The following is a 20,480-nucleotide window of genomic DNA, read 5'->3' as shown; positions in this document are numbered from 1 at the left end:
AATGTACCATTTATGATGACTCTTTGTTTCCTGTCATTTAACCAATTCCTTACCCATCTGCCTATACTTCCCCCAAGTCCTTGCTTCTGCAGCTTCAGTATAAGGCTGTTATGTGGTACAGTATCAAATGCCTTTGCAAAGTCCAGATAAATTACATCAGCCGCATTACCAACATTCAGATTTGCAATTACCTCCTCATAGAACCCCAACATGTTGGTTAGACACGACCTATTTTTCATGAATCCGTGCTGATTATCATTTATTATATTATTGTCTGTGATATAACTCTCCAGGTCATTTCTTATGATGCCCTCAAAAACTTTGCACACTACTGATGTCAGACTTACCAGGCGGTAGTTACCTGGATCCAGCTTCTTACCTTTCTTAAATATCGGTACCATATCAGCTATCCTCCAATCCTGTGGCACTATCCCCAGTTTGTTAGGCAATCCCTGCATGTGTCGCAGCTGTCTAACAACCATGACACATGCAGCCGCGGAAGGATCAAACATAGATGCCGAGCACGCCGAAAATACTCGGCGAACACCCGAGCATGTTCAATTAATGGGTTAAATGAGCATGTTCACTCAACACTAGTAGTGTGCTTTATCTGCTGTGCTGTTGGCTAGTTATGATTGGGCAACTCACACAGGCAGAAAAAGTACAATATATACAAGACAGAAGTTTAGCACAAGCAATTACTTGAGTGATTAAGGTTTCAAATGGTGTGAATTCATGTCAGAGATATGTGAGAATTTATAGATGACGTGAGATGGAAATATGCCAGTCAGGATAGACGTCTACCTGGACAAGAGCCACCAAGTTCTGTAAAGGAAGGAAAATAGCCTGATCCCATGAGAACGTGTCTCAATCTAACCCCAGTGGATTTGTCCCAGATTAGAAATGAGGTTAAGGAGAATAGGCGTGCACACAGTAGTGGAGGCGAGGTGCAGGTGAAAGGGGGTTCTAAGCCCCTACACATCTGGTCAGGAATATTCACCGAACATCTCTCATACAATGTGAAAAAAATTAGCTCTGATCTATATGATTATTTATAATAGGAGAAAGAGATATCTATTTTTTTCCTTTACCCTACTAACACTAAATTTAGTGCACAGTGACATAAATCATAATACTCACAACATGTCAAAAAAGCCCCCATAGTATCCAGATATACAGGTGCAACCTCACTAAATTAGAATATCATCAAAAATTAATTTATTTCAGTTCTTCAATACAGAATGTGAAACTCATATATTATATAGAGTCATTACAAACAGAGTGATCTATTTCAAGTGTTTATTTCTGTTAATGTTCATGAGTATTGCTTACAGCCAATCAAAACACAGAAGTCATTATCTCAGTAAATTAGAATACTTTCTAACAACAGCTTGAAAAATGTTTTCAAAATCAGAAATGTTGGCCTACTGAAATGTATGTTCAGTAAATGCACTCAATACTTGGTCGGGGCTCCTTTTGCATCAATTACTGCATCAATGCGGCGCGGCATGGAGGCGATCGGCCTGTGTCACTGCTGAGGTGTTATGGAAGCCCAGGTTGCTTTGATAGCAGCCTTCAGCTCGTCTGCATTGTTGGGTCTGGTGTCTCTCATCTTCCTCTTGACAATAGCTCATAGATTCTCTATGGGTTTAAAGTCAGGCGAGTTTGTTGGCCAATCAAGCACAGTGATACTGTTGTTTTTAAACCAAGTATTTGTACTTTTGGCAGTGTGGAGAGGTGCCAAGTCCTGCTGGAGAATGAAATTTTCATCTCCAAAAAGCTTGTCGGCAGAGGGAAGCATGAAGTGCTCTAAAATTTCCTGGTAGACGCTGCGCTGACTTTGGTCTTGATAAAACACAGTGGACCTACACCAACAGATGACATGGCTCCCCAAACCATCACTGATTGTGGAAACTTCACACTAGACCTCAAGCAGCTTGGATTGTGTGCCTCTCCACTCTTCCTCCAGACTCTGGGACCTTGATTTCCAAATGAAAATTGGAGCTCTGGGACCTTGTGGAGTGTGTCAATGACTGCCTTCTGGACATCTGTCAAGTCAGCAGTCTTCCCCATGATTGTGGAGCCTACTGAAACAGACTAAGGGACCTTTTTAAATGCTTAGGAAGTCGTTGCAGGTGTTTTTTGTTAATTATTTTAATTTACTGAGATAATGACTTCTGTGTTTTCATTGGCTGTAAGCCATAATCATCAACATTAACAGAAATAAACACCTGAAATAGATCACTCTGTTTGTAATGACTCTATAATATAAGAGTTTCACTTTTTGCATTGAAGAACTGAAGTAAATGAACTTTTTGACGATATTCTAATTTAGTGAGATGCACCTGTACATGATGATGATGCTGCGATTTAATTCCAATTGGATGGGTGCGGGGAAAAAATTTGGATGCCATACGGACCATCAGTATGGCATCTAATTCTTATGGATACATTACAATTCTGTAACATAGGAAACTGTATATGGTCTTATAAATGATTAATAACTGCTGAGTAAAAAAACGGATTGGACACAGACAGCACACGGATGACAGGTGGGAAAAATAGTCCCACTTTTCGAATTTTTTTATACGCTCGTGTGATGCCAGCCTAAAAGGAACAGCCTTACCAACACCAGGTCAGAATACCAATACACTAACAGGAGGAAGCTCCGATCCACACATGGGGACCCATTCCCAGAATGTTAATTCATGTCCTATTGCGGGTTGATCTGTTTATCCAGTTAGAAAACAGAAGATGCTTGTGCAGAAAGCTGACAATGTCATGTGCTATTCTGCAAAGTGTGCATTATAACACTTCACCAGCATTTGTTGTGCTGGGATGTTTTTTGGTGAAGGTGTTAGTCCATTGACCTGAAAGGAACTATTTAGCAGGGACAAAGTGAAGCAGAATAAATTTTACCATAAAGTTATAATTAATGACAAAATTGTTCCTTAGAACAGTATCTGCCAACAAGAAAGGTCCCACCGAAATTTGAACTCGGATCGCTGGATTCAAAGTTCAGAGTGCTAACCATTACACCATGGAACCCATTGCATTAAACAGATATATTTGTGTCTGAACAGTCAGCGAGACACTCAAAATGTTTTTTTTTTATAAAAAAAGGCAAAAAAGTGGATAATACAGAGATTTGAACCGTAGAAGAGGAAAACCACAGTTCTAGTTATCTGGCCTACACCAGACTCTTTTAAACAGATATATTTGTGTCTGAACAGTCAGCGAGACACTCAAAATGTTTTTTTTTGTGCAAAAAGGTGGATTACACCCAGATTTGAACCGTGGGAGAGGAAAACCACAGTTCTAGTTATCTGGCCTACACCAGAATCTTGTAAACAGATATATTTGTGTCTGAACAGTCAGCGAGACACTCAAAATATTTTTTTTTATTGAAAAAAGGCAAAAAAGTGGATAATACAGAGATTTTAACCGTGGAACTGCAAAACCACAGTTCTAGTTATCTAGCCTACACCAGACTCTTTTAAACAGATATATTTGTGTCTGAACAGTCAGCGAGACACTCAAAATGTTTTTTTTTATTGAAAAAAGGCAAAAAAGTGGATAATACAGAGATTTTAACCGTGGAACTGCAAAACCACAGTTCTAGTTATCTAGCCTACACCAGACTCTTTTAAACAGATATATTTGTGTCTGAACAGTCAGCGAGACACTCAAAATGTTTTTTTTATTGAAAAAAGGCAAAAAAGTGGATAATACAGAGATTTTAACCGTGGAACTGCAAAACCACAGTTCTAGTTATCTGGCCTACACCAGACTCTTTTAAACAGATATAATTGTGTCTGAACACTCAATTTTTTTTGGGGGGGGAATACCAAAAGGTTAATAAGACGGGTATTTGTACAGTCTGACTGAGGAAAAAAAAAGAGGATTTAGATGAAAAAAAAAGGATTTTTCCTGGCCCCTGAGACCTGGGGCTAAGTCTAGTAATTTGAAAAGCAGCACACAGGACTGTAATGCAGTGTTTGTTGGTATAACCACTGCGTCTCCTATACAGCCTGCCTGATATCTGGGATGGATATTAGTCCTGAGAAGGACTGTTTGTTTGATTTTGCAGGCTTTAGAGACCCTAGACTACCTATTTCGCAGTATAAATCTCTCCCTAACTCAGCAGCACTCTCCCTACACCGTCTGATCCGGAGCGACTGTGTCCAAGATGGCGGCGCCCAGTTTTAAATACTCAAGGTGACGCTGTGCGGCCAGCCAATCACTGTAATGCCCACAACCAACATGGCTGCGGCATTACAGTGACTGGCTAGCAATCCCTGCATGTTCCGCCAAACATGCAGGGCGGAGACCCGAGCTCCCGCCTGAGTAACCCGGAAATGCTCGGTGCTTGCCGAACATCCCGAGTAGTGAGATGCTCGGGCGAGTACCGAGCAATGTCGAGCATGCTCACTCAACACTAATGGACACCAATGAGCGTTCAGAACAGCGCGACCCCACTCCCCTGGATGTGCCTTATAAATGACAATGTTATAGAACGACAACGGCATTCAACAGGTTAACAGCAGAGGGTGGTGCTCCGCTCCATTTGTGGCTGTTAAAGGCAGTTCGCAATAGGCTACAGGCTCTACCGTAGCTGCACCTCAATGGGGAGGGTGCAGCGGTGCTGGGGAAGAAGATGGCTAATAGGTTGGAGGAGTTTTTAAACTAGAGACGGGGGGGGGAAACCAAGGAAATAGGTGGGATGTGAGGCAAGCAAGGGGGAAGGGGAGAAGTGAATATAATGAGGGTGGAGAGGGGGGTGGGGATAGTACAGTTAGATCATTAGAGAAGAATAGGATGCTAAATAACCCCAAAGTTTTATGTTGCATGCTGACCAACGCAAGAAGCCTGACCAATAAGGCGGATGAGCTGCAGGCGCTTATATCGGAGGAGAGGTATGACATCGTAGGTATAACAGAGACTTGGCTAGACGATAGCTACGACTGGGCGGTAAATTTATTAGATTATAGTTTATTTAGAAGGGACCGGAAACAGGGGAAAGGCGGAGGAGTCTGCTTATATGTAAAGTCATGTCTAAAACCCAGACTAAGGGAAGATATAGGAGAGGGAGAAGAGGGGGTCGAGTCCATGTGGGTAGAGATAGAGGGAACTAAAAATAATAATAAAATATTACTGGGGGTCTGCTATAAGCCACCAAATATAACAGAGGAGAATGAGAATCTGCTATTAGGACAAATAGACAAAGTAGCAAAACATAATGAAGTGATTGTAATGGGGGATTTTAACTACCCGGATATTGACTGGGAAACAGAAACCTGTAGATCTCAGAAAGGTAAAAGGTTCTTGACAAATATTAAGGATAATTATCTCTCCCAACTAGTGCAGGAACCAACGAGAGGGAAGGCCGTGTTGGACTTAATATTGACTAATAGGCCTGATAGAATAACTGAGGTACAGATAGGGGGGCACCTAGGTAATAGCGACCATAATATTATCGACTTCAAAATGCTCTTCAGTAGGGTTATCAATAAGGGAACAACAAAAACATTAAACTTTAGGAGGGCGAAGTTTGATCAGCTGATAGAAAACCTTCAACTTATTGACTGGGACAAAGTTCTTAATCAAAGGAATACGAATAGTAAATGGGAAACCTTCAAAAGAATTCTGAATACTCAGTGCGAGAGGTATATACCGTATGGGAATAAAAGGCCCGAAATAAGAGGAAACCAATATGGTTGAACAAGAACGTAAAAGGGGCGTTAAATAGCAAAAAAGAGGCATTCAAGAGATTAAAACAGGAAAACAGTAAGGAGGCACTAATGTGTTACAAGGAAAAAACGAGAACCTGTAAAAAACAAATAAAAATAGCGAAGGAGGAAACAGAGAGACGTATTGCTAGGGAAAGTAGATCAAATCCCAAACTGTTCTTTACGTATATAAATAGTAAAAGGATTAAATCGGATAATATTGGACCGATAAAAAGTGAGGAAGGCAAAATCATAGAGAAAGATGAGGATAAAGCTAATCTATTAAATAATTTTTTTTCGACAACTTTCACAAAGGAAATCGAACTAACAGGAGAAATGAGAAGTGACAAACTTAATCCTCCACTAAGTATGACAAATCTAACCCAAGCTGGGGTACAGAAACGCCTCAGTAACATTAAAATAAACAAATCACCAGGACCTGATGGCATACACCCACGGGTACTAAGGGAACTAAGTAATGTGATAGACAGACCGTTATATCTTATATTTAAGGACTCTGTTGAGACTGGGTCTGTGCCACTTGATTGGCGACAGGCGAATGTAGTGCCAATATTCAAAAAGGGAGCGAAAAGTGACGCCGGAAACTATCGGCCGGTGAGTCTGACGTCCGTTGTGGGCAAAATTTTTGAAAGCTTCATTAAAGAGGCAATTACGGAGCATCTTGATGCTAATAATCTTTTAATCCCGAACCAACATGGATTCATGAGGAATCGCTCCTGCCAAACAAACCTGATTGACTTCTACGAGGAGGTTAGCTCTCGAGTAGATCAGGGGGAACCAGTGGATGTCGTGTATCTCGACTTCTCAAAAGCGTTCGATAGCGTGCCACATAATAGGTTGGTATACAAAATGAGAATGATGGGGCTGGGGGAAAATGTCTGCAAGTGGGTAGCTAACTGGCTAAAGGATAGAAGGCAGAGGGTGGTTATAAATGGAATATACTCAGATTGGGTAAGCGTCACTAGTGGGGTACCACAGGGGTCTGTACTAGGCCCAATGTTATTTAATATCTTTATTAACGACATAGTCAACGGGATAAATAGTAAAATATCAATATTTGCAGATGACACAAAGTTATGTAAAACAATTAATACAAAAGAGGACAGTGCAGACCTACAGAGGGATTTGGATAAGCTGGGTAGGTGGAGCATTAAATGGCAAATGAGGTTTAACGAGGAGAAATGTAAGGTCATACATATGGGAAGGAAAAATGGAAGTCACCAGTACTCACTGAATGGGAAATCATTGGGGAATTCAGAGATGGAGAAGGACTTGGGCATCTTGATTGATAGCAAACTAAATTGGAGTGCCCAAAGTCAGGCCGCTGCTGTAAGGGCAAACAGGGTAATGGGATGTATCAGAAGAGGTATAGCTGCAAAGGATGAGAACATTGTTCTTCCACTGTACAAAGCACTGGTCAGACCACACTTGGAATACTGTGCTCAGTTATGGGCCCCAATATATAGAAAGGATATAAATGAGCTTGAAAAGGTACAAAGGAGGGCAACAAAATTAATAAAGGGAATGGAGGGACTGCAATACCCAGAGAGGTTGGCAAAACTAGGACTATTCAGCTTGGAAAAGAGAAGGTTGAGGGGGGACATAATAAATGTGTACAAATATGTTAGGGGACAGTATAGAGATCTTGCCCGGGATTTGTTCAAAAGGAGGGATATTACGGTAACAAGAGGGCACTCACTAAGACTGGAAGAGAAAAGGTTTCAGCACCAGCATAGGAAGGGGTTCTTTACGGTAAGAGCAGTGAGAATATGGAATTCACTGAGTGAGGAGACGGTAATGTCGGATTCACTACACCAGTTCAAGCGAGGACTGGATACATTTCTAGATACCAGGCAGATTTTAGCATATACTTAAAAATAAAATAAAATAGTAGGTTGATACAGGGATTTATTCTGACTGCTGGTTTCAGAGTCGGGAGGGAATTTTTCCTCAGGTGAAGATTAGCTAAATCATTTGGGGTTTTTGCCCTCCTCTGGATCAACTTTAGCAATTACAGAACTAACAGGTCGAACTTGATGGATGCAAGTCTTTATTCGGCTTTACAAACTATGTTACTATGTTACTATGTTTAGTGGTGCTGTTGTGTTCTTCCCTAGTAATTCGGTCAAGAACTGGGAGCGAGAAGATGTGGCAGTTGGTTGTGGCACATTTTCACCTTGGCCACGGCCCCGTCCTCTACACGCACCATCACCAGAACGTCCAGTTCCACGTCCCTTGCCACGTGCCTTGCCCATTGTAAATGAAGTAAAATAGCTTACACTCGCACTATCAATGGCAAAAGGGTAATAAAAAGGAGATTTGAACCATGGAAGAGGAAAGCCACAGTTCTAGTTATCTGGTCTACACCAGAATCTTTTAAACAGATATATTTGTGTCTGAACAATCAGCGAGACACTCAAAATGTTTTTTTTTATTGAAAAAAGGCAAAAAAGTGGATAAGACAGAGATTTGAACTGTGGAACGGCAAAACAACAATTCTAGTTATCTGGCCTACACCAGACTCTTTTAACCCCTTAAGCCCCGCGGGTGGTTTGCACGTTAATGACCGGGCCAATTTTTACAATTCTGACCACTGTCACTTTATGAGGTAATTACTCTGGAACGCTTCAACGGATCCCCCTGATTCTGAGATTGTTTTTTCGTGACATATTGTACTTCATGATTGTGGAAAAATTTCTTCGATATCACTTGCGTTTATTTGTGAAAAAAAATGAAATTTGGCAAAAATTTTGAAAATTTTGCAATTTTCAGAATTTGAATTTTTAAGCCCTGAAATCAGAGCGATATATCACACAAAAGAGTTAATAAATAACATTTCCCACATGTCTACTTTACATCAGCACAATTTTGGAACCAAAATTTTTTTTTGTTAGGGAGCTATAAGGGTTAAAAGTTGACCAGCGATTTCTCATTTTTCCAACAAAATTTACAAAACCATTTTTTTAGGGACCACATCACATTTGAAGTCACTTTGAGAGGTCTGTATGACAGAAAATACCCAAAAGTGACACAATTCTAAAAACTGCACCCCTCAAGGTGCTCAAAACCACATTCAAGAACTTTATTAACCCTTCAGGTGCTTCACAGGAATTTTTTGAATGTGGAAGAAAAAAATGAACATTTAACTTTTTTCACAAAAATGTTACTTTAGACCCAATTTTTTTTATTTTCACAGGGGTAACAAGAAAAAATGGACCCCAAAATTTGTTGTGCAATTTCCCCTGGGCACGCAGATACCCAATATTTGGGGAAAAAACACTGTTTAGGCGCACGGCAGGGCTCGGAAGGGAAGGAGCGCCATTTGACTTTTTGATTGTAAAATTTGCTTGAATAATTAGCGGACGCCATGTTGTGTTTGGAGAGCCCATGTGTGCCCAAACTTTGGAGCTCCCCCACAAGTGACCCCATTTTGGAAACTAGACCCCCCAAGGCACCTTTCTAGATGCATAGTGAGCACTTGGAACCCCCAGGTGCTTCACAAATTGATTCGTAACAATGAAAAAGTGAAAAAAAAAAACACTTTTTCATTTTTATGAATCAATTTGTGAAGCACCTGAGGGTTCCAAGTGCTCACTATGCATCTAGATAGGTGCCTTGGGTGGTCTAGTTTCCAAAATGGGCTCACTTGTGGGGGAGCTCCAATATTTGGGCACACAGCGGCTCTCTAAATGCAACATGGTGTCCGCTAACAAATTTAACGCAAAATTGGCTCAATTTGTTAGCGACACCATGTTGCGTTTGGAGAGCCGCTGTGTGCCCAAACATTGGAGCTCCCCCACAAGTGACCCCATTTTGGAAACTAGACCCTCCAAGGCACCTATCTAGATGCATCGTGAGCACTTGGAACCCCCAGGTGCTTCACAAATTGATTCGTAACAATGAAAAAGTGAAAAAAGAAACACTTTTTCATTTTTATGAATCAATTTGTGAAGCACCTGGGGGTTCCAACTGCTCACTATGCATCTAGATAGGTGCCTTGGGGGGTCTAGTTTCCAAAATGGGGTCACTTGTGGGGGAGCTCCAATGTTTGGGCACACAGGGACTCTCTAAATGCAACATGGTATCCGCTAACAAATTGAATGGAAAATCGGCTCAAATTGTTAGCGGACGCCACATTGCGTTTGGAGAGCCCCTCTGTGCCCAAACTTTGGAGCTCCCCCACAAATGACCCCATTTTGGAAACTAGACCCCCCAAGGCACCTTTCTAGATGCATAGTGAGCACTTGGAACCCCCAGGTGCTTCACAAATTGATTCGTAACAATGAAAAAGTGAAAAAAAAAACACTTTTTCATTTTTATGAATCAATTTGTGAAGCACCTGGGGTTCCAAGTGCTCACTATGCATCTAGATAGGTGCCTTGGGGGGTCTAGTTTCCAAAATGGGGTCACTTGTGGGGGAGCTCCAATGTTTGGGCACACAGGGACTCTCCAAATGCAACATGATATCCGCTAACAATTTGAGCAAACAATTTGTTAGCGGATATCATGTTGCATTTGGAGAGTCCCTGTGTGCCCAAACATTGGAGCTCCCCCACAAGTGACCCCATTTTGGAAACTAGACCCCCCAAGGCACCTATCTAGATTCATAGTGAGCACTTGGAACCCCAGGTGCTTCACAAATTGATTCATAAAAATGAAAAAGTGTTTTTTTTTTCACTGTTTCATTTTTACGAATCAATTTGTGAAGCACCTGGGGGTTCCAAGTGCTCACTATGCATCTAGATAGGTGCCTTGGGGGGTCTAGTTTCCAAAATGGGGTCACTTGTGGGGGAGCTCCAATGTTTGGGCACACAGGGACTCTCCAAATGCAACATGATATCCGCTAACAATTTGAGCCAACAATTTGTTAGCGGATATCATGTTGCATTTGGAGAGTCCCTGTGTGCCCAAACATTGGAGCTCCCCCACAAGTGACCCCATTTTGGAAGCTAGACCCCCCAAGGCACCTATCTAGATTCATAGTGAGCACTTGGAACCCCAGGTGCTTCACAAATTGATTCATAAAAATGAAAAAGTATTTTTTTTTTCACTTTTTCATTTTTACGAATCAATTTGTGAAGCACCTAGGGGTTCCAAGTGCTCACTATGCATCTAGAAAGGTGCCTTGGGGGGTCTAGTTTCCAAAATGGGGTCACTTGTGGGGGAGCTCCAAAGTTTGGGCACAGAGGGGCTCTCCAAACGCAATGTGGTGTCCGCTAACAATTTGAGCCGATTTTCCATTCAATTTGTTAGCGGATACCATGTTGCATTTAGAGAGTCCCTGTGTGCCCAAACATTGGAGCTCCCCCACAAGTGACCCCATTTTGGAAACTAGACCCCCCAAGGCACCTATCTAGATTCATAGTGAGCACTTGGAACCCCAGGTGCTTCACAAATTGATTCATAAAAATGAAAAAGTGTTTTTTTTTTCACTTTTTCATTTTTACGAATCAATTTGTGAAGCACCTGGGGGTTCCAAGTGCTCACTATGCATCTAGATAGGTGCCTTGGGGGGTCTAGTTTCCAAAATGGGGTCACTTGTGGGGGAGCTCCAATGTTTGGGCACACAGGGGCTCTCCAAACGCAACATGGCGTCCGCTAACAATTTGAGCCGATTTTCCATTCAATTTGTTAGCGGACACCATGTCGCGTTTGGAGAGCCCGTGATGTGCCTAAACAGTGGAGCTCCCCCACAAGTGTCCCCATTTTGGAAACTATACCCCTCAAGGATTTTATTAAGGTGTATAGTGAACATTTTGAACCCAGAGGTACGGCACATTATTTGTTTACATTAGGTCATCATATTGAATAAGTTGTCATTATTCTTGAGCGCAAGTGCTCGCTACTTGAGTTTGCATCGGGTACTCAGGTATGCACCATGTACAGCGTGTGCTCGAGTGACATGCTCAAGTCCCTGCTCCGCATGTTTCACGGTTATTAGACACCCAAAAAAAAACATGCGGGGATCGCTCGTGCATGGCAGGCAATCCCCGTAAAGTTTTTTGGCCGCGAAGCATATGGGGCAGAGACTCGAGCATGTCACTCAAATACCCACGATACTCAATGCATACCAGAGCACCCGATGCAAACTCAAGTAGCGAGCACTTGCTCTCAACACTAGTCGCCATATCGTCATCTTTTTTTCTTACTTTTGAAAAAAATCCCAACCCCAGCCCTAACCCTAGCACAACCCTAGCCCCAGCACAACCCTAGCCCCAGCACAACCCTAGCCCCAGCACAACCCTAGCCCCAAACCCAGCCCTAACCCTAGCCCAATCCTAACCCAAGAGTTTATTTTTGACGCCGTTCCTTGTGCGGTATAAGTGATTAGACGACTTTATTCTTCGGGTCGGTGTGATTACAGCAATGCCAGAATCATATGGGGTTTTTATGACTGACAGCTGTCACACACTAAAAGACGCATTTTTTGTAAAATCTAATTTTTGCATCGCCATATTTTGAGAGCTATAATTTTTCAAGATTTTGGCAGACAGTCATGTGACGGCTCGTTTTTTGCGGGATGACTTGACGTTGTTATTGGTGCCATTTTCAGGCACGTGACATTTTTTGATCGCTTTCTATTCCGATTTTTGGGAGGCAGAATAAACAAAAACCAACAATTCAGGAATTGTTTTTTTTTTTTTTTTTATTCTGTTCCGCGTGTGGTAAAATTGATGAGGTAGCTTTATTCTTCGGGTCAGTACGTTTACAGCGGTACCACATTTGTATCATTTTTCTATGTTTTGGCGCTTATACACAATAAAAGCTATTTTATAGAAAAAAATATTTTTTAGTATCGCTTTATTCTGAGAGCTATAACTTTTTTATTTTTCGGCTGATGGAGCTGTATTGTGGCTTGTTTTTTGCGGGACGAGATGACGTTTTCAGCGGTATCATTTTTATTTATATGCGTCATTTTGATCGCGTGTTATTCCACTTTTTGTTTGGCGGTATGGTGATAAAGCATTGTTTTTTGCTTCGTTTTTTTTTTTTTTTTTTTTTTTTTACCGTGTTCACTGAAGGGGTTAACTAGTGGGACAGTTTTATAGGTCAGGTTGTTCCGGACGCGGCGATACCAAATATGTGTACTTTTATTGTTTTTTTTTAATTTTTTTTATAATAATATTTATTGATGGGTACATTATATTTTTATTTTTGGTGTATTATTTTTTTAATTTTTTTATAATATTTTTGCACATTTTTTTTTTTTTTTTCCACTTTCACACAGTTTATACACTTTATTACTTTGTCCCACTCTGGGACTTTCACTTTTTTTTTTCTGATCGCCTGCATTGCACAGGAATGGAGCACCATCCCTATGCCATGAAGGCTGTCAGAAGTGCACAGTGTGAAGATTGCTTGGAGATGCACTGCGCATGTCCAAGCAATCTTCCTGCTCTCTGGTGACCCGGATGTTGTCATGACGACATCGGGTCGTCATGGCAACACCCGGGAAGCCTTTGCAGACTGCGCTGGAAGCCGGAAGAGGAGGTGAGTATCGCCGATCACCTCCCCTTGCCCCCGCAATGCCGCGATCGACTTCGATCGACTTCGATCGCAGCATCGCGGGGGTTAATGTGCTGGGAGCGGTGCAGGACCGCTCCCTGCACATAGTACCGGGTGTCAGCTGTGACAATCAGCTGACACCCGGCGGCGATCGCGCCCGCACAGCCTGTGTGCGCGCGCGATCGCCATGACGTACTAATACGGGTCTGGGTATTAAGTCCCAGGGCACAGACGCGTATTAGTACGTCAGATGTCAGTAAGGGGTTAAACAGTTATATTTGTGTCTGAACAGTCAGCGAGACACTCAAAATGTTTTTTTTTTCATGCAAAAAGGTGGATTACACACAGATTTGAACCGTGGGAGAGGAAAACCACAGTTCTAGTTATCTGGCCTACACAAGAATCTTTTAAACAGATATATTTGTGTCTGAACAGTCAGCGAGACACTAAAAATTATTTTTTTTATTGAAAAAAGGCAAAACAATAGATAATACAGAGATTTGAACCGTGGAACTGCAAAACCACAGTTCTAGTTATCTGGCCTTCACCAGGCTCTTTTAAACAGATATATTTGTGTCTGAACAGTCAGCGAGACACTCAAAATGTTTTTTTTTATGCAAAAAAGTGGATAATACAGAGATTTGAAGCGTGGAACTGCAAAATCACAGTTGTAGTTATCTGGTCTACACTATACTCTTTTAAACAGATATATTTGTGTCTGAACAGTCAGCGAGACACTCAAAATGTTTTTTTTTTATTGAAAAAAGGCAAAAAAGTGGATAATACAGAGATTTGAACCGTAGAACTACACCAGACTCTTTTAAACAGATATATTTTTGTCTGAACAGTCAGCGAGACACTCAAATAGTTTTTTTCATGCAAAAAAGTGGATAATAAAGAGATTTGAACTGTGGAACTGCAAAACCACAGTTCTAGTTATCTGGCCTACACCAGACTCTTTTAAACAGATATATTTGTGTATGAACAGTCAGCGAGACACTCAAAATGTTTTTTTTTTATGCAAAAAGGTGGATTACACCCAGATTTGAACCGTGGGAAAGGAAAACCACAGTTCTAGTTTTCTGGCCTACACCAGAATCTTTTAAACAAAGATGTTTGTGTCTGAACAGTCAGCGAGACACTCAAAATGTTTTTTTTATGCAAAAAGGTAGATTACACCCAGATTTGAACAGTGGGAGAGGAAAACCACAGTTCTAGTTATCTGGCCTACACCAGACTCTTTTAAACAGATATATTTGTGTCTGAACAGTCAGCGAGACACTCAAATTGTTTTTTTCATGCAAAAAAGTGGATAATAAAGAGATTTGAACTGTGGAACTGCAAAACCACAGTTCTAGTTATCTGGCCTACACCAGACTCTTTTAAACAGATATATTTGTGTCTGAACAGTCAGCGAGACACTCAAAATGTTTTTTTTTTATGCAAAAAGGTGGATTACACCCAGATTTGAACCGTGGGAAAGGAAAACCACAGTTCTAGTTTTCTGGCCTACACCAGAATCTTTTAAACAGAGATATTTGTGTCTGAACAGTCAGCGAGACACTCGAAATGTTTTTTTTTATTGACAAAAGGCAAAAAAGTGGACAATACAGAGATTTGAACCGTGGAAGAGGAAAACCACAGTTCTAGTTATCTGGCCTACACCACACTCTTTTAAACAGATATATTTGTGTCTGAACAGTCAGCGAGACACTCAAAATGTTTGTTTTTTTTATGCAAAAAGGTGGATTACACCCAGATTTGAACCGTGGGAGAGGAAAACCACAGTTCTAGTTATCTGGCCTACACCAGAATCTTTTAAACAGATATATTTGTGTCTGAACAGTCAGTGAGACACACAAAATGTTTTTTTTTATAAAAAAAAGGCAAAAAAGTGGATAATACAGAGATTTGAACCGTGGAAGAGGAAAACCACAGTTCTACTTATCTGGCCTACACCAGACTCTTTTAAGCAGATATATTTGTGTCTGAACAGTCAGCGAGACACTCAAAATGTTTTTTTTTTGTGCAAAAAGGTGGATTACACCCAGATTTGAACCGAGGGAGAGGAAAACCACAGTTCTAGTTATCTGGCCTACACCAGAATCTTGTAAACAGATATATTTGTGTCTGAACAGTCAGTGAGTCACTCAAAATGTTTTTTTTTATTGAAAAAGGCAAAAAAGTGGATTATACAGAGATTTTATCTGTGGAAGAGGAAAACCACAGTTCTAGTTATCTGTCCTACACCAGACTCTTTTAAACAGATATATTTGTGTCTGAACAGTCAGCGAGACACACAAAATGTTTTTTTTTTTATACAAAAAGGTGGATTACACCCAGATTTGAACCGTGGGAGAGGAAAACCACAGTTTTAGTTATCTGGCCTACACCAGAATCTTTTAAACAGATATATTTGTGTCTGAACAGTCAGCGAGACACTCAAAATGATTTTTTTTATTGAAAAAAGGCAAAGAAGTGGACAATACAGAGATGTGAAGCATGGAACTGCAAAAGCACAGTTCTAGTTATCTGGCCTACACCAGACTCTTTTAAACAGATATATTTGTGTCTGAACAGTCAGCGAGACACTCAAAATGTTTTTTCTAATGCAAAAAAGGCAAAAAAGTGGATAATACAGAGATTTGAACTGTGGAACTTCAAAATCACAGTTCTAGTTATCTGGCCTACACCAGACTCTTTTAAACAGATATATTTGTGTCTGAACAGTCAGCGAGACACTCAAAATGTTTTTTTTTATGCAAAAAGGTGGATTACACCCAGATTTGAACCATGGGAGAGGAAAACCACAGTTCTAGTTATCTTGCCTACATCAGAATCTTTTAAACAGATATATTTGTGTCTGAACAATCAGCGAGACACTCAAAATGTTTTTTTATTGAAAAAAGGCAAAAAAGTGGATAATACAGAGATTTGAACCGTGGAACTGCAAAACCACAGTTCTAGTTATCTGGCCTACACCAGACTCTTTTAAACAGATATATTTGTGTCTGAACAGTCAGCGAGACACACAAAATGTTTTTTTTTTTATACAAAAAGGTGGATTACACCCAGATTTGAACCGTGGGAGAGGAAAACCACAGTTCTAGTTATCTGGCCTACACCAGAATCTTTTAAACAGATATATTTGTGTCTGAACAGTCAGTGAGACACACAAAATGTTTTTTTTTATAAAAAAAAGGCAAAAAAGTGGATAATACAGAGATTTGAACCGTGGAAGAGGAAAACCACAGTTCTACTTATCTGGCCTACACCAGACTCTTTTAAGCAGATATATTTGTGTCTGAACAGTCAGCGAGACACTCAAAATGTTTTTTTTGTGTGCAAAAAGGTGGATTACACCCACATTTGAACCGAGGGAGAGGAAAACCACAGTTCTAGTTATCTGGCCTACACCAGAATCTTGTAAACAGATATATTTGTGTCTGAACAGTCAGCGAGACACTCAAAATATTTTTTTTTATTGAAAGAAGGCAAAAAAGTGGATAATACAGAGATTTGAACCGTGGAACTGCAAAACCACAGTTCTAGTTATCTGGCCTACACCAGACTCTTTTAAACAGATATATTTGTGTCTGAACAGTCAGTGAGACACTCAAAATGTTTTTTTTTATTGAAAAAGGCAAAAAAGTGGATTATACAGAAATTTTATCTGTGGAAGAGGAAAACCACAGTTCTAGTTATCTGTCCTACACCAGACTCTTTTAAACAGATATATTTGTGTCTGAACAGTCAGCGAGACACACAAAATGTTTTTTTTTTTATACAAAAAGGTGGATTACACCCAGATTTGAACCGTGGGAGAGGAAAACCACAGTTTTAGTTATCTGGCCTACACCAGAATCTTTTAAACAGATATATTTGTGTCTGAACAGTCAGCGAGACACTCAAAATGATTTTTTTTATTGAAAAAAGGCAAAGAAGTGGACAATACAGAGATGTGAAGCATGGAACTGCAAAAGCACAGTTCTAGTTATCTGGCCTACACCAGACTCTTTTAAACAGATATATTTGTGTCTGAACAGTCAGCGAGACACTCAAAATGTTTTTTCTAATGCAAAAAAGGCAAAAAAGTGGATAATACAGAGATTTGAACTGTGGAACTTCAAAATCACAGTTCTAGTTATCTGGCCTACACCAGACTCTTTTAAACAGATATATTTGTGTCTGAACAGTCAGCGAGACACTCAAAATGTTTTTTTTTATGCAAAAAGGTGGATTACACCCAGATTTGAACCATGGGAGAGGAAAACCACAGTTCTAGTTATCTTGCCTACATCAGAATCTTTTAAACAGATATATTTGTGTCTGAACAATCAGCGAGACACTCAAAATGTTTTTTTATTGAAAAAAGGCAAAAAAGTGGATAATACAGAGATTTGAACCGTGGAACTGCAAAACCACAGTTCTAGTTATCTGGCCTACACCAGAATCTTTTAAACAGATATATTTGTGTCTGAACAATCAGCGAGACACTCAAAATGTTTTTTTATTGAAAAAAGGCAAAAAAGTGGATAATACAGAGATTTGAACCGTGGAACTGCAAAACCACAGTTCTAGTTATCTGGCCTACACCAGACTCTTTTAAACAGATATATTTGTGTCTGAACAGTCAGCGAGACACACAAAATGTTTTTTTTTTTATACAAAAAGGTGGATTACACCCAGATTTGAACCGTGGGAGAGGAAAACCACAGTTTTAGTTATCTGGCCTACACCAGAATCTTTTAAACAGATATATTTGTGTCTGAACAGTCAGCGAGACACTCAAAATGATTTTTTTTATTGAAAAAAGGCAAAGAAGTGGATAATACAGAGATTTGAAGCATGGAACTGCAAAAGCACAGTTCTAGTTATCTGGCCTACACCAGACTCTTTTAAACAGATATATTTGTGTCTGAACAGTCAGCGAGACACTCAAAATGTTTTTTTTTATTGAAAAAGGCAAAAAAGTGGATTATACAGAGATTTTAACTGTGGAAGAGGAAAACCACAGTTCTAGTTATCTGACCTACACCAGACTATTTTAAACAGATATATTTGTGTCTGAACAGTCAGCGAGACACACAAAATTTTTTTTTTTTTATACAAAAAGGTGTATTACACCCAGATTTGAACCGTGGGAGAGGAAAACCACAGTTTTAGTTATCTGGCCTACACCAGAATCTTTTAAACAGATATATTTGTGTCTGAACAGTCAGCGAGACACTCAAAATGCTTTTTTATATTGAAAAAAGGCAAAAAAGTGGATAATACAGAGATTTGAACTGTGGAACTGCAAAACCACAGTTCTAGTTATCTTGCCTACACCAGACTCTTTTAAACAGATATATTTGTGTCTGAACAGTCAGTGAGACACTCAAAATTTTTTATTTTATGTAAAAAAGGCAAAAAAGTGGATAATACAGAGATTTGAACCGTAGAACTACAAAACCACAGTTCTAGTTATCTGGCCTACACTAGACTCTTTTAAACAGATATATTTGTGTCTGAACAGTCAGCGAGACACTCAAAATGTTTTTTTTTATGCAAAAAAGGCAAAAAAGTGGATAATACAAAGATTTGAAGTATGGAACTGCAAAAGCACAGTTCTAGTTATGTGGCCTACACCAGACTCTTTTAAACAGATATATTTTTGTCTGAACAGTCAGCGAGACACTCAAATTGTTTTTTTCATGCAAAAAAGTGGATAATAAAGAGATTAGAACTGTGGAACTGCAAACCAAAGTTCTAGTTATCTGGCCTACACCAGACTCTTTTAAACAGATATATTTGTGTATGAACAGTCAGCGAGACACTCAAAATGTTTTTTTTATTGAGAAAAGGCAAAAAAAGGATAATACAGAGATTTGAACCGTGGAACTGCAAAACCACAGTTCTAGTTATCTGGCCTACACCAGACTCTTTTAAACAGATATATTTGTGTCTGAACAGTCAGCGAGACACTCAAAATGTTTTTTTTTATGCAAAAAGGTGGATTACACCCAGATTTGAACCATGGGAGAGGAAAAACACAGTTCTAGTTATCTTGCCTACATCAGAATCTTTTAAACAGATATATTTGTGTCTGAACAATCAGCGAGACACTAAAATGTTTTTTTATTGAAAAAAGGAAAAAAGTGGATAATACAGAGATTTGAACCGTGGAACTGCAAAACCACAGTTCTAGTTATCTGGCCTACACCAGAATCTTTTAAACAGATATATTTGTGTCCGAACAATCAGCGAGACACTCAAAATGTTTTTTTATTGAAAAAAGGCAAAAAAGTGGATAATACAGAGATTTGAACCGTGGAACTGCAAAACCACAGTTCTAGTTATCTGGCCTACACCAGAATCTTTTAAACGGATATATTTGTGTCTGAACAGTCAGCGAGACACTCAAAATGTTTTTTTTTATTGAAAAAGGCAAAAAAGTGGATTATACAGAGATTTTAACTGTGGAAGAGGAAAACCACAGTTCTAGTTATCTGACCTACACCAGACTCTTTTAAACAGATATATTTGTGTCTGAACAGTCAGCGAGACACACAAAATGTTTTTTTTTTTATACAAAAAGGTGGATTACACCCAGATTTGAACCGTGGGAGAGGAAAACCACAGTTTTAGTTATCTGGCCTACACCAGAATTTTTTAAACAGATATATTTGTGTCTGAACAGTCAGCGAGACACTCAAAATGATTTTTTTTATTGAAAAAAGGCAAAGAAGTGGATAATACAGAGATTTGAAGCATGGAACTGCAAAAGCACAGTTCTAGTTATCTGGCCTACACCAGACTCTTTTAAACAGATATATTTGTGTCTGAACAGTCAGCGAGACACTCAAAATGTTTTTTTTAATGCAAAAAAGGCAAAAAAGTGGATAATACAGAGATGTGAAGCATGGAACTGCAAAAGCACAGTTCTAGTTATCTGGCCTACACCAGATTCTTTTAAACAGATATATTTGTGTCTGAACAGTCAGCGAGACACTCAAAATGCTTTTTTATATTGAAAAAAGGCAAAAAAGTGGATAATACAGAGATTTGAACTGTGGAACTGCAAAACCACAGTTCTAGTTATCTGGCCTACACCAGACTCTTTTAAACAGATATATTTGTGTCTGAACAGTCAGTGAGACACTCAAAATTTTTTATTTTATGCAAAAAAGTGGATAATACAGAGATTTGAACCGTAGAACTGCAAAACCACAGTTCTAGTTA

The 20,480-nt window shown here is 39.7% G+C and overlaps 1 non-coding gene across 1 annotated transcript; it reads right to left on the bottom strand.

The window, feature by feature from the left end:
• Positions 1-2,976: 2,976 nt before the first annotated feature.
• TRNAQ-UUG (transfer RNA glutamine (anticodon UUG)) lies at positions 2,977-3,048 on the bottom strand. The gene has a single exon. It is a non-coding gene; the product is annotated as a tRNA-Gln (tRNA).
• Positions 3,049-20,480: the final 17,432 nt, after the last annotated feature.

The sequence above is a fragment of the Phyllobates terribilis genome, unplaced genomic scaffold, assembly GCF_046119375.1.
Source record: "Phyllobates terribilis strain yellow unplaced genomic scaffold, ASM4611937v1 Scaffold_1__5_contigs__length_1240528914, whole genome shotgun sequence".
Lineage (NCBI taxonomy): Eukaryota > Metazoa > Chordata > Amphibia > Anura > Dendrobatidae > Phyllobates > Phyllobates terribilis.
The sequence above is the reverse complement of the archived record's forward strand: the minus strand, read 5'-3'. Positions and strand labels throughout refer to the sequence as shown.